Here is a 15,846-nt window from a genome sequence, read left to right as displayed (position 1 = left end):
GAGAGCTTTCAGAAAATCATTTTGATAGATCATTCAGAAATTAAGCTTTTTAGTATTTTTGCAAACCAATACCTTTAAGAGTCCTCACCTATTTTTTTTTTCTTTTGTGATTTCTTATAGAAGTAATTGAACCCCAAATGTGAAATGCTATGAAGAAACAGGGTGGCTGTTTAGAAATGGACCAGCAAGCGCTAGTAGTTTGAACAGTTCTTTTTTCTTTAAAAATCCAAATACCTTCTCATGCTCTGCTTATGTTAAATACACTGCAATTAATTCTCCAATTCAGACATATAGAACAGTTTTACTTTCGTGTAGTATATTCAAATCCTTGAAAAAGAGAGCAGCTTTTTTTGGGGGGGTAGGGGAGAGGTGGGTGTGGGGAGGGGCATTGAGGGAAAGGATGAAGTATCCAGTTACCTTTTCTAATTCTATTCTGATATTTACTATCAATCTCATCAATTTCAAGCGTTATGTGGGATGATGCTTTTCTTTAGTTGAAAGAGTAGCTTTTTAAAACAATATCCTTTAAAACCAAAGGCTGTCTTGAATTTGTGGTCACTTATCACCCCCCCCCCCAATAAAGTATGTCCTTTTCTAAGTTTTGGGAATGGATTTGCCATTAGGCTGTAGGAAACAGCATCTCTTTGGAGAATATGAGGAAAAACAAAAACAAAAACCCATTTGGGTTTAAAATGCAGCACACTTAGTCAGGAACAGTTTCACTGACTGCACTGAGCAGCTTTCAGAGTTCCCGTGACACACAGATTCCGTTCACTGAAACTAGCGGCATACAGCCTCTTATGATCTTTGCAGTTAATCATTAAATTAGGTGGCTTTTGTTAAGTGTCAACGTGCATGCCTAATGTGACGCTATAGGAATTTTTAAACGTTGTTGTCCCAAATATTCAAGTGTGTCAAAGGTGTACTTGTAGTTCATTTGAACTGGAGCATAAAAGAACGTTTGAATACTGGTAAAAATGTGCAAATAGATTACATCTGTCCTAATATAGAAAATGTGTGGATGTACTGAACCCGAAAGCCTAGCATGATTTTACTCATGTGTCATACCAGACCAGAGCTAACTTTTGGTATGTGACAGAATTTTGAAGAAATGTATCAATCATGTATGAATATATTTACTCAGACCTATAAAAAGAATATGTATGTTTCATTGAAAAAAAACATACTTAATGCAGGTCATCTTACTTCTGAGATAATTATTAATGACTAACATTTTGTGTCTCATGTTATCTGAGATGAACTTTGATCAAAGTAAAAGTATTTAAAATTTTCTCTCAAATCTCTTTAAGATTTTTTAGGAGATTTAAAATATACATGTACCTTTTCTTTGGAACTCTAGCCCTAGCTTGGTAATACCAAAACATCATCTGCATGTTTACTAGACAGCGATGGCTCCTAAGCAGGTGGACAATTTTGCAGAAAGCAGAATAGTACAATAAATTAAGATACTGAAGAGAAACATGTTCCGTGAGCTGAAACTCCCATAGAAGGCACTGATATCTATGTGTATTTAGTGGCAGGAGGAAAATCCCATTTTCTAGATTACAACAGTTCTCCATCACTTAAAATCCTTCTCAGAAAAAATTAGAGCAAAAACAAAAACCCATATCTCAAGAAAATTAGATTTGCAAAGTTATTTCTATAGCTACCTGGTCATGAGAAAGAGGGTACCCTGGTATGTGGGAGGAGGGGAAAATGACACAGGTTCACAACCTGCACCCTGACATAGGACAGGCGTCTCTTATGTAAAATTTAATATCTCGCCAGATCCTCAAGAGCTTGCAAGCGAATGATCTCAAAAGAAACTAACGGCTGCTGGGTGTTTCCTTAGATCTGATTATTGCTGAGGTACAAACTGAAATTCTCACCTCAAGCTCTGCTTTCTAGCTCTCTCCTTGTCCATTTATTCACCACAAGAAGGTAACGGCTGTGTATCGAGTGATTTTTGACACCATGGCACAACTAGAGTTTTCTAGCCAAGTTGTCTCCAGGTCTTTCTACAATTTTAGGGGCAGCACGGGGGTGGGCGGAGAAATAAATTTGAAATGAAAACTCCAGTTTAGATTGGCCTATTTACTGCCCTGAGTACCAGCTATCTGTGTAATAATATACCCAGGCAGGGGGTGTGGGGGGAGGTCTGAGTCCCTAGATAAAGGAACTGAGACATTTTTGGGGCTCCTTACAATAAATGACATCAAACTGGATGAAACCTTCAGGGAAAGGCAAAGAAATTAGAGGATATGTTGGGGCACAAAGAACTTTTGCTTTTCATAGTAAGTGTGAAGTCTAGAAAAATGTGGTGGTTTCTCACGTTCTATTTATATGTTATTTTACTTGAGGGATGCCTCAAAGGGATGCTAGAACCACTTCTGTGCAAAGGGGGAGGGAGGGGAAGCTTGTCATCGTTTATTCGGTTTGCTATGTAAAGGTGCTTATCTTGCAGTAAAAAGTGAGACTGTGACAGGCGTTCTGTAGGCTTGACCAGTATGGGAGGGTTTTAAATGATTGATGTGCTGTTGTTTAAAAGTCAGTCAAATAACACCCTGGAAGAAAGAGGCTCTCAATCTTCATGTTGTTTTTATTTACAAGACATATATTTTCTAATCTCTCCAAAAATAACTGTTAAGCCTTATAAGCAAAAAGAAAACAAAAAAGAAAGAGAAAAAGAGAAAAAAAGAAAAAAAAAAAAAACAAAAATCACCAAAAAAAAAAAAAAAACCCAAAAAAAACAAACAAACAAACAAACCAAGACTGCATCTCAAATCTGAATATGTGGATTCTGGACTGATAGTCTTTAAGATAATAAAGTAATTCTGTTTTTGTTCAAATTACAAAACTCTAAGGTCTATCTAGAATGGCTCAGAAATTCTCCACAATGTCAAGACCTGTGGTGTTTGTCTGATAGGCTCTTCTAACAGGCTGCTGGGGGGCGGGGAGGGGGGTTCTCCTAGATAGGCAGCAACCCTGAATCATGAACACTCGAAGCTGCCTGGCAACAGAGGTGACTTCCAAGTCATTCGCTCTGGTACAGTGACAAATAGGCTGAGAACGAGGTGTTGGGGAGAAGAGGGTTTGAGCTCTTTGCAAACATCTTACACACAAACCCAGTCCTTGGGTAGGTAGCATTTTAAAGATGGACCCCTTCTCCTTCTAGAGAACAATTTTGACCATGGTCATTTGAACCTCGCTTTAGGTTTGTCTTTCGTCAAGGCTGAGTCTGAAATTTCCATCCTGGTTATACCCCTGAGGTTATACTCCTGTTTACTATTGATTTCTGTCACGGTTACCACACCCATTGTCTGCTAGAGTTACTACTGGAATCTAGATTGAAACACTGCTGGTGGTGTTGTTCTTTCATTCCAGTTTGACCCAGTCATCAGCTCGGGACAGCAGAACCTGACAGCATCCCCCAGTTCACTCTCCCTTCACACACTCCCAGCTAGGAAAGGACTGCTTGGGTTTCCATGAAGTGTGGTATTTGTTCAGCCACAATGAGGCAGTGCTCAGGACAGGCAGGGACAGGCAGGGAGCAGACAGTTGTCAGTGCTGCTGGACTCAGGGAGGCAGAGAAGTGTGGCCGGATGCTGAGGTGCCAGACTCCAGGGACCTCCAAACTCCTCGGCTGCCCAAATGGGAGTCTCTGGGTTTCTCCATACCGGCTGCATTTCCTTTGAATATTTCTTACCTCCTCTCACCGTCAGCTGCTGGAAAGAAGCTTCAAAGGAAAGTCAGGGAGACACTTCCATGCCACAAATGTGTGGCCCCACTCGGCCACATTCATTTCTTCATCTGTAAGAACAGGAGGACTACACCCTATTATTTCTCCCTCGACACATGTGGCCATGAACAGACTGACTACTAAACTCTCGGAGGAAAGATTCTATGAAAAATGTAGGAGACAATACTACTATAAAAATAACCTGTTTTTACACCAGGGTGAAAGTTCTTCCTATTACAAGCCTTCCCAGCAATGCAGATCTTTTTATTTTTATTTTTTTATTTTTCAACGGGGATTTTTCTTTAAAACAAAACATTAAACTCAGCAAGCACTAATAGTTTCAACTTTAGTTGGTTTTCAGCATGCCCTCATGGACAGCAATTTCTCCGTGCTGTGTGAAAATTGAAGGGGTCATAGTAGTGAAAAGCTTACACACTCTCAGGTGGGCTTTGTGGGTGCAAGCACTCATGTGCAAATTTTCTCACTGGGGTCACACTGCTGGTCCTTTCTGACAGCTTTCTCTGTGCCTGTTCTAATTGATCTAGGGTACCACACCCATATTATTTCTTTGGGGGGTGGGTAAAAGGAAGACTTCATGGACATCAGAGAAAAGCTGTCCCAACCCCTCCACAAATGCTGAAGAAATCAAAATTTAAAAACTCATGGTTGATGTTCACTGGAGTATCGTTAAGTATAAAAGTCACTATGACAAATAGACAGAATGACAACAGACAAGTGTCCAATTCCCACGGAGCCAGGAGAAAGTGGTGCCTGCCAGGTCAGAGCTCAGAGCTTCTTGGTGTCAGGCCTGTGTCACCAGTGTGTCCTATGTGTTGTCACAGCCATCCCATGGCACCCTGCAAATAGGTGTGAGTCCATCCACTGGGCAGACAGAACATCTGCTCAAAGATCAGCAGAATGCAGCTATGCGTTGTGCTTAGTCAGACACTTTTAAATGCTAGGAGATGATCTGTGTGTGTGTGTGTGTGTGTGTGTGTGTGTGTGTGTGTGAGGGCTAAGTACAGGATGGCTTCAGAGTTCCTATTCAGTCTGTTCACTTCCCTCTTTGATGCCATGCCATTTCACAAAAGCAGTCGGGCCACCGTCATTTCTCTTCTTTTCCTTCTTGTTATTATGACACAACCTTACTTTTCAATCTCACCATTTTCATCAGTTTTTGTAAAAGGCAATGGGCCTAACAATACATGTTTGGTAAAAAACAGTTCTTTGTTGCTATACTTAATCACTTGGTTTAAAAAACAAAACAAAACAACAACAAAACAATCCAAACCAAATACGCACACCCCTCCCCCTGGGGGGAAAAAAAAAACAGCCAACCTTCCCCTCTGCTTGAGGCCATAGACAAGAGTCCAAAGGACATTAGCTGCTTGGTTGCACACATTGGAGGGAGAGTTTGCTATGGGCTCTGTCTCCCTAATAGACTGGAGATTTTGTAAAAGATTTTAGAGGGTTTTGTTTAACCATTTCTGCATGTGCTTTTAATGAGCTCATGATTCAGAGCAAAGGCCAGGTTGTGGGGTTTGCAGCCCCCCCCCCCACTCGATCCCTTCCCGCTGACCTGCAGAGTAGGCACCTGTGTTCCTTGCCTGGCTCACCTATGGGAGTCAAGGTGGTGGGGCCATCTCCGGGCCTGTGTTCTTGCCAGGGATGAATCATGCAGTAGGCAGAGCGGAAGGAGTCTCTTTGTTGACAGTTTTCCATCTGGACTTTGGATACGTACGGCTGGCCGTTCATGGAGAGCCTAGGTTAGCTGGAAAGGCCTGCTCTGCTTGTCAGCTTCTCCATGAAGGCCCTTGGGCTGTGTAAAACACCAGCAAAGGAGCTGCCCAGCATTTCAGCTGCAAAGCAGAGAAGTGTCCCTCCCAGGTCCAGGTACCCAGATTTGTGAATGTGTATTACTCCCGCTTGGACAAGTGGGTATTTAATAGTCAATAGGATCATTTACAGCCTCATTCAAATAGTCCGACTGGAGTACACCTGAATAAATACACCAAGCTCAGGTGGCTGAGCACTAACCCCTTGGAGTTTAATAATTAAAATAAACAGACCTACCTATTAGATGAATTCCATTTTTTTTATGCATAAATGTAAGATGTTCCATGTAGGTTGGTGTTTGTGGTTCACAAAGGAATATGATGGATAGATGATATACGCTTCATATTTAAGAAAAGAAGAGATTATTTTAGCCGTGGGGTAAAGTTATGTGATAGCATCCAGTCAGATTCTGGGCCAGTATAGAGTTTTCCCCTATCTTTCTGTCTGCCTTTTTTCTTTTATTTCCTTTCTTTCTCTCTTTTCTTTCTTTCTTTTTTTTTTTTTTTTTTTTTTGTGAGAGATTACTTCTTGGCAAACTAGATATGCAAACGCCAGAATACAGTAAAACCACATTTAATTGGACCTACTTGCCAACTCCTTGAACACAGCTTGGATTATCCCACTGGAAGCTGCTTCTGTTAGAAGCTGGGGGAGGAGGAAGTGGCACATTGACAAGGCCTCATAATTTTTTTTTTTCACTCGAAGTACAATTATGCAATGAGCCAAGTTTGGAAGTATTTTACTATGTTTAATAATTATTATTAAAGATATTGTAAAACATATGCATTTGTTAAGTGGAATGTAATGGGAGTTTAAAAAAATCATGTCATAAATTTCACTTCGGATTTATTTTTCTATTTTGTGTTTTATTTGACAGCCTTCCAACTTGAGTCTAGCCCAAAGCCTGCACTCTAATACATATCATACTTGATATTAAAGTGAGAAGGGGGTAATTTATAGGAGCCGCCTGAGAACGGCTTTCTTCTCAGGGCCAGCCTATACGGAATTGCCACCTCTGTTCAGGTAACAAGGAATGCGAAACCCGTTCACAGAGAGATGACAAGGATAAAGAAACCGTTTCCACTCTTCCAGCAGCAGCTTTGAAAACCACATGTCCTGGGTATGGCTACTGTTCAAAAGAAGATGGAGCACCGTACCTAGCTCTTTGTGTGTGCGCGAATCTTGGAGGGGGGAACGGGAGGATGGGCTGAATTCCCATCTCGACCTCTCACCTTGGAAGCTGGCAATGGTTCGTTGCGCATCTTGAGCTGAAACAATTTTGTCTTTTCTGTACAGTGTCTTTTCCAAAGAGAAGGAAATGCCCCTGAAACCCCACTTCTTGACTTTGAGCAGAGGTGCCATCTCTAATGATTAGCAAGACACTCTAGGATGTTTGTGCCGAACTCCACCTGCGCTGTGAAATCCCCATGATTTTTCTCACATTCCCACTCAAGCTGCCGAGCAACTGGGCCTCTCTTTTCTACGTGTGGCTGTGTCAGTGTGATTTCTGTGCGCCATGCCACTGGGTTGTTTCCTTGTGCCCCACCATAATTACTGATGGGCTGTGGGAGGAGGCTGGCAGGTCACAGAGGGCAACTCCAGCGGACTCCCTTTCCTTCCAGTGTGTGTGTGTGGGGGGGGGGGCATCCTCAGCTCTGCTTTTCTAGGTACCCTTTGAATGTATCTATCCCCTCAGGGCTTCTGGAATCCCCCTGCAGCTCTGCTGTCTCCTGGCGGGACTGCGGCAGCGAGAGGCTTACATGTGGAAAGGCGATGTGAGGAATTGTGGACCTCATCCTGAAAGCAGAGCTCCTAAGTAAGGCATGCCTTCCCGCAACCCAGCAACATCACCCCCAGTGCCCTGGAACTTTATCCAGACATCCACAGCTTTGCTTCAGGAAGGACTAACCAGAAGCTAAAGGGGGGGGGGGGGGTTGGAAGCTTTCTGGAAAGGACTTGTGTCTAAAAACCAGAAACCAGAAGGGAGGACGATGAGGAGAAATCTGCATTCCTGTTCCCTGCCGACAAGTCGGATTGTCTTGAACAAGAGACTTTATCGGTTCATCTTTAAAATAAACATTTTGAGCCAGATGCCTCTGAGGTTCTTGGGTATCTTTTACCTATTTAGCTGAAACACTGATTGAACTTGAACAGAAAAATATTTTCCAATTAGTGTAGAAATGATGGTGACTAATATACCGGTTGGCTTCTGAGGTGCCTGTGATCAAAGGCATGCTCGCTCCGATAAGGGCGGGCTCGGGCAGGGCTGGCGAGGGCTTCTCCTGGCTGCTGGGATTTTAATATCTAACTGCACTCACATTTACACATGTCAGCCATGTGCTAGGCATATGCTTTCTTGACTGTGGTCAAGTCCAGTGGGTTTGGGGTTAACTTTTATTTTTTAACAGGCATAAATCCCTAGAGATTTTAAATAAACATACTGCAAGAACTTATTTCGTGGTTTGTTTTATTTTGTTGACACTCTCAAGAAAGTGGATGGAGATGGGGTCCGTTGTGTTCTTTTTTTGTCACTGGTTATTTTGGTTATTTTAATGATCAAAGGTCATGTAGAGAGTTCGCTTAGCCAAGCGTGTTCCCCGTTAGTTCTGTAAAGGGATTTTTCTGTCTCAGTTTCTCCACAGAACTTTTTTTTTTTTTTTTTTTTTTTTTTTTTTGGACAGCTCTCAGCCTCTGTGTAAGAAAAGAATGCTGTTAAAGGAGCAAAGATGACTGCTCCCTAAATATGGTTTGTGGGACTCTGAGTGGTCAAAAGGATTCCTGTAGGTCAGAGGTTACATAGGTTAGAGAGATTATCAAAAGAGACCAGAGTGTTCATGCAGATGGGCTTTGAAATCAGAGAGAGAGAGAGAGAGAGAGAGAGAGAGAGAGAGAGAGAGAGAGAGAGAGTAATATGTATGTGCGTGTGATATGTATGTACGTGTGATATGTATGTGCATGCATGTGGATGCCAGAGATCATCTTTGGTGTTATTGCTCAGAAGCAGTCCACTTTGTTTTTGTGAGACAGGCTATGGAATCCATGCTGGCTGCCCTCAAACCTAAAAGTGACTGACCTACCTCAGTCTCTTCCAAGTGCTGTCATTACAGTATGAGCCAGCACCTCCACTCTCACTTCGTTTTGAAGCAGAGTCTCTTACTAGGAGCTAGGGCTTGCTGGTTAGCCTCCAGGCTGGCTTCAGGGATCCACCTGACTCTCTTGATCTTCCCAGGGCTCCAAGAGCCTCACTACCATGCTGAATTTTTTCTTGTGGCATCTGGGAAGTGTATGGTTGCCTCTGCGGCACGCACTCCAACCAGACCATAAGACCAATTTCCTTTTTCTTTCTTCCTTCCTTCCTTCCTTCCTTCCTTCCTTTCTTTCTTTCTTTCTTTCTTTCTTTCTTCCTTCCTTCCTTTCTTTCTTTCTAGATTTATTTTTATTATATATAAGTACACTATAGCTGTCTTCAGACATACCAGAAGAGGTCATTAGATCTCATTACAGATGGCTGTGAGCCACCATGTGGTTGCTGGGAATTGAACTCAGGACCTCTGGAAGAGCAGTCAGTGCTCCTAACCACTGAGCCATCTCTCCAGCCCCCGGACCAACTTCTTAATGAAGAGTCTCATGACACACCCATATTTCTAGTGTGCTCTTAATCCATTCCAGGCAGAAGAAAATTCTCCCAGCATCTTCTGTGCAGAAACTATCCAGGAGAATGAATGAGTGCAAGTTAATTTGTACGAGAATCTAATTAAGGTATTTTGATTTTTCTCTTTTCCATTCTGAAGTCACAAATGATTGAGAAATTCAAGCTTGACACAGATTGAAATAGGCCTATGCTCTCATAAAACTCTTGGGGTTGCAAAGGAGAGAAATCCAACTTAAGTTGGTTGAAACCCAAATTTTTTTTTCTTTCTTTCTTTCTTTTTTTTTTTTTTTTTATCACAAGGCTATGTGGATTCAGTAGGATCCAAAAGAGGAATATGGCTGGGCCTGGAGAGCAGCTAGACCGTGCGGCTCAGAGGCTGTCTGGATCCGTTCTCTCTCTCTTGCCTCTGCTTCTCTTTCTGCTGATTGGCATTTTCCATCCCTCAGTCCACATGGTGGAACAGGGCTGCCAACTGCTTCTGCATTTACATGTCTTCATTTGCAGACACTCAGAGGGAGACTGACTTCTTTTTGTCAGTTGCAGTTCCCAAATCTTGGGGGAGGACTCTGATTGGTCAGCTTGGATCAGGTGCCTACCCTTCCACCAATGGCTGGGGCCAAGAGAGCGCCCCATTGTGCCAACAGGCTGACTCCTGTGGTGCCATATGCATGTTGAGGGGCCTGTATGTTCAGGGGGCCGGGGCAGAGGAATAGTTCCCAGGAGCCAGGGACACCGTTCCAGAAATGAGGCCGGTGCTAGGCTGACAAAACAATGGGACCCATCATGTTCCTGGACTGAATTTAAAGGAAAACCATGAAAAGATATTTATTTGGAAGTGAGAATAATATGTTCTCCCTTGTGGTGTAACAGCAGTTAATTTCTAACCCACGGTCAAGCGCTAAGTGAAATAATGTATGTTTGTTAAAGCACTGTGGAAAATTAATTTTCGTGTCAACTTTCTCCCTTATCATTTCATAGTCTTGGAGCATCTCCACGTGCGCGACTCTGGTGTCCCTTACCTGGCTCGTTCTGGACAGCCCATGGATACCAGCTGCAAGCTCCGATCCCCTTTACTGAGTGCTGAGACCCGTGTGCCTTGTGAGCTCAGCAGTGGGTAGTCAGATAGTCGGAGCTGAGAACAGAGAAAACACATCTGCTCTATTTGTTTGGAGCCTAGAAGAGTAGTTCTGTGTGTACAAAAGGCTGCTCCCTGGCACAGGTGAGAAAGGTGTTTTCCACCTAGGGACACAGAAACCCATGGAGGGGGTAATTGCTACTGATGTGAATTAATGTGTGTGAAGTCCTCAGAGTCTGATTGTACACTGACCACCAGCCAGGGTGTTAGCTACTGGGCTATGTGCTTATGCACAACCCTCTCCTGGCTGCCTGCCTCGTGGAAAGAAAGAGGCCGTGCCTCAGGGAGACCTACTGTCTAGTGCCCAGGAAAAAGAATCACACAAATTGGTTTAATGAATGACAGATAGTCCTTAGATGCTCTTGGTATTAGGATGTCTATTGCTGTGAAGACACCATGACCACGGCAACTCTTAAAGGAAAATATTTCATTGGGATTGGCTTACAGTTCAGAGGTTTAGTCAGTTGTCTATTGTCAAGGTAGGAAACATGGCAGAAGGCAGGCAGACATGGTACAGGAGAGGTAGGTGAGAATTCTACATCCAACTGATAAACAGCAGGAAGAAAGTGTCTGTCACACTGGGCTTGGCTTGAGCATATGAGACAAAACCTGCTCCCCTTCCCCTGCTGCCACACCTACTCCAACAAGGCCACACCTCCTAATAGTGCCCCTCCCTGAGGATATGGGGGCCACTTTCATTCAACCCGCCATCTATTGCTAAAGATTTAAAAGGTGAGCCCTGAAGGTCAACCAAGGAGTAGCACTGACTCAGGGCACAGCAAACCTCGAAGTCTGGCTTCTGTGTTAAAACGAACAACACTGCTATTGAGTTGACAGGTCTAGATAGTAGAAGCATTGTCTCAGCCAAGACACAGTCACAGGTGACAGAAAATTGACTCAGACTGGGTTCAGAAAAGAGGAGAATTTAACTCATATAACTGAGGAGTCCAGGGCCAACGACAGCCTTCGCAGTAACCAGGTAAAGGGAGGGGCCCCGAAGACTTGGACAATGGCATTGTCTCATTCTCTCCCTCCCTCTTCCCCTCATTTCTTGGGCTTACTCTCATAATTCCAGCTAAAGATAGGCTTTCCTTATATGATAAGGTAATCAAACGGACAAAATGATTATTTCCCAATGGGAAGGGAGATGGCATCCTATGAATGCCTGTATTTAATTCCTAAAGGAGTTATCTAGGCTACCTCTAGACAGAATGTTCCTCGGTGACCTGGAAGGGGATCTGTGCTTAGGCCAGCTTGGGAATAATACATAAGCATCTGTTCAGGTCTTCTAGGATGGAAACAGAGCTAGAAAGGTCTGAAGGGTAGATCAGAGAAGGAACTTCTATGAGGTCGTCATTCTGAGTTGGGAAGATAGGGAGCAGAGGGGTGTAGTGGATAACGAGGCTGGTTTTGCCTTGAGACAGGCTCTCATGTACCCCAGGCAGGCTTCAAACTCATTATGTAGCTGAGGATGACCTTAAAGTTCTGATCTTCCTACTCCATCTCTCTGGTGCTGGAATCACAGACGTGTGTCACCAGGACAGTTTATTTGGTGAAGGACTGGTATATTGTCTGGTTTTGTGTGTCAACTTAGCACAAATTGGAGTCATCAGGGAAGAAGGATCCTCAGTTGAGAAAATACTTCCACGATACCCAGAAAGGCATTTTCTCAATTAGTGATCAATGGCAGGGGGCTCAGCCTGTTGTGGGTGGTGCCATCCTGCCTCCAGGTTCTGTCATGACACTTTGTCACACAATAAAATCCTGACTAAGTCAGCTGGCCTGGAACCCAGGGCTTTGTATGGGTCAGAGAAGTTCTTCCGTGACTGAGCTTCATCCCCAACATCTTATAGATGTCTCTAGGGCAATTTTTAAAAGTCGCTGCTATGCACTTGTCTCTGAACACAGAAGTTCCTACCATTATGGCATCATTTACTGGGTATTGAAATAAACAAGGAAAAAAAAAAAAACTGTTGTAAGCCCACAAGAGTGTTCTAAAAACAAAGAAGCAAAGCGGTAGGTAGGAGCACATAGCAAGTGGGGCCAGCCTGGAGGGTGTGCCAGAGACTTTTCTAAGGAAGGGACAGGAGGACAGAGATTAGCCAGCAGTGAGCAGGTGGAATAGCATGCTGGAATCAGGGATAGATGTGTGTATGTGAGGAGCCTTGAGGCCTGTTCAGCCTCATCAGCTTGGTGGGAGCACCGTGTAGAGGGCGTTTTTTTCTTCTCAGGACCACTAGAACAAATGTGCACAAACTCGGTGACTAAAACACATTGTCTTGTAGTACTAGAGTTGCAAAATAAGTAAGGAAAGAAAGAAGGAAAGAGAGAGAGGTTGGCCCAGCCATGCTCCCTCCAGGGGCTCCACCGAGGAGACTTCTGACTCTTCAGTTCCAGCTTCTGATGGTGCCAGGTGTTCCTGTGGCTGCAGTTTAACTTCTGCCTTCCTTGTTATGTGGCCTCCTACACTATACTCTCCTTTTGCTTCTTCTGAGGACACCGGCCATGGATACAAGGTTGATGTGGCAGCATCTTAGAGTTTGTTCTTTCGGCCAAGACCCCCACTCACAGGGTCTGGGTGCTAGGATGAAGATGCATCTTTTAGTAAGCCACCATCTAACAACCCATGGCAGAGGGTTGAAGAGTGAGTATGTTCTGGGTGTTGAATGGGGTCAGCTCTTATAAGTTCTCCGGAGCAAGTGGAGTCATTGCTATACATATTCCAGAAGAAATCCTTGTCATCTTGTGGGACCAGATAGGTAGCTCCGGGCATCTACAGTGCTGGAGATAACTGCTGGGGCAGAAGGCAGGGGACTGGCTAAGGTCTCACCAGAGCAAGGGGTGGACAAAGTGTTTGGATCATAGGGTGGCCGGCAGGGTGTAGGCGCAGGAATCCTACACCCTTCTGATCTGAGTCACCACACTGTTCTTCCCCAGGAGACAGCCCTGGGAGGTGGGAAGAATGTTAGTGGGCTCTGGGTTTGAATCCCAGACCTTTCTTCTGTTTCCCAGAGAACTGTGGTTTTTCTATTTAAAAAGCAATGGAGCTAGTAATACGGACTTTACAGATCTCTTGAAAGAATGAAGGATAATGTGAGCCGGGCGTGCATACGCCTAGGGTTTGGCACCTTGTGGGCATCCAGATGTGCTAGCTCCCCCCTGCTTCCTCTTGCTTGGTCTGTCCACTTCCGGCTGGTGCTCCCCCACCCCCACCCCTGGGCTCAGTTTTGCTCAGGTTTAACTTCTCTTTGCCACTCCACCTGTAACTTCTGTCCCCCGGGACCTGTCCTTAGAGGGTGTCTCTCCACTGACCTGGAACGTTCAGTGTTGTTGCCATGGCTGCTATAAAGGCAATGAGCTGTGAGGTGGTTGGTCTGAGTGCCTGAACCCCGAGTGCTGAACTGTCCTTTCCTCTTGGTGTGTTTCGCTCACTCTGTTGTGTAGCCCGCTTCCTCCTGGCAACAGATATCCATCCCCCACCTTACAGTTCTTAACTGCTTGACTTTCCCCATATCCTCACACACGCGCTAACCCAGCGTGTGAGTCTTGGCTGTGAGTAATGGCTGATGCTGACTCTGGAAGAAGCCTGGAATCAGTTTCTTTTGCCTTGGTTTGATGGCCCAGAAATTCAGATTGGAATGACCAAAGAGGGTCTTGAAAGTCACAAAGCGGGGTTTCCACTCGCTAAGTCAAATCTCTGGCTCAGATAGGTGACTGGAGGTGGCTGGCCTATAGTCACACAGCTGGGTTGTAGTACATTTTGTTGTTTTGTTTTGTTTTCCCAATGTACTTCTTGCCTCTTGGTGCTACTCAGAGTGGTAAAGGAGATGGCTGTACCCCACATCATCCATGGATCAGAAATCCATTGAGACCATCCTGTGTTTGATGGAGAAAACTACTGTTAATTACTGTGCACATACCCTGGGCCACCCAAAGCGTGTCTGTGCCTTCTAACAGGAGCTAGACTTCCATGTAGACTAATCCTGGCCAACAACCTCAGCCTTACTGCATGTCCTTTTAGTGTTTAGGACTCAGTTTACATTTAATTGATGTTCAACACACTGTGAGCTAGGATGGAGGGGTGCTTGCTTTCTGTGGGAATGTTGATTTGAGGTTCATGGGGCAGGTTCCAATCTAAGAAGGAAACAGCCTTTTACTTGCTGGAGTCTTTCTGGAGTGTGTATCAGGTACTATGTATTTCCCACTGACTTGGTTGTTCTCATAAACACAGACTTACACAGGTCTCAGGGAGGTGGGTTTAGGAAGGTCTGGTGGTAGGGATCAGACATTGTCCATGTAGATTCCCAGTCTCCAGAAGGCCGCTCACAGACCAAGCTTCTGTAGCAGAACCCTCCCATCTCTCCATCCCCCTTTCTTGGGATTGAGGGGGAGGTGAGAAGGGGCTTGGCTCCATGCCTGGCACATAGCGATCCTCCAGGAAGGTGCCAGCTATTACTACAGCTACTGTTGGTATTACTGTCACAGCTTCTACACCTTCTACACCACCCACAGGCTGCTTCCTGCCAGCATCTCGACCTGGAGGGCAGGGAGAGAGATGGAAGATAGGAACCAGAGAGTGTGGAGGTCAGTGCCTTCCCAGGCTTGGCCTGGAGAGATGCCCTGCTGCCCTTCCCAGCCTCCCCTGTTCCATCTGTATGGTCATTCCTATATGCCACAGCCGTTGAGATCGCTGAGACCTACTGTGAATTGGGAATTTAATAGTGACTCTTACATTCTCACCCCCGCCTCAGGAAGCTGGTGTCTCCCTCGAACTGTGATATGGAAGAACCAGGATTCCAAGGATGATGTGGTGTGCCCAAGGTCACGGCTGGGCTGGTACTGCAGCTGCTTACTTGGGAACCCCTGTTGCCTGTCACCAGCCACAGTCATCAATGCTTGGTCATCGTTAGGAGAGGCACGTGAGTTTCCTTTGCAATTCTTGGATTCTGGGCTTTCCAAATATTCTCCAAAGGAGCTTGTGGTGCTCATGTGAGTGAAAATAACATTAGTTGTCACCAACAGTGCAGAGCTACACACCATCTCAATACCTTTGTTTTTCTTCCTCTCTTATTTTTCTTTTCCCTCCCCTTCTTCTCTCTCATTCCCCTTCGTTTACTTTGTTTATTCTTTCGAGACAGGACATTGCTACATAGCACTGGCTGGCCTAGAACTCATGGCTTCCTCCTGTCTCTGATTTTATAATCCAGCCCCATTTCCTGTACCCTCTCTGCATCCTGACAGCTGAGGAAAAGTGTCCAGGCAGCTTCCTGCTCATGCTGCCATTCTTTGCCCACCATACTGTATATTCCCTTGGACTGTGAGCCTAGATAGGCCCCTCCTTCCTCAGCATAGTTTATCATAGGCAGGGTCAGAGAAGACCCATGTGCAGAAAGGTTTCTTTTAGCAGTCCATGCCTAAGCTGGGTGTGGTGGGATCCTTAGGAGTGAGACTTAGTAAGAAGTTGTCATTGTGGATGTGACCTTG

This window comes from Micromys minutus (assembly GCF_963924665.1).
Source record: "Micromys minutus genome assembly, chromosome: 1".
Lineage (NCBI taxonomy): Eukaryota > Metazoa > Chordata > Mammalia > Rodentia > Muridae > Micromys > Micromys minutus.
This window is presented reverse-complemented; position numbering follows the sequence as displayed.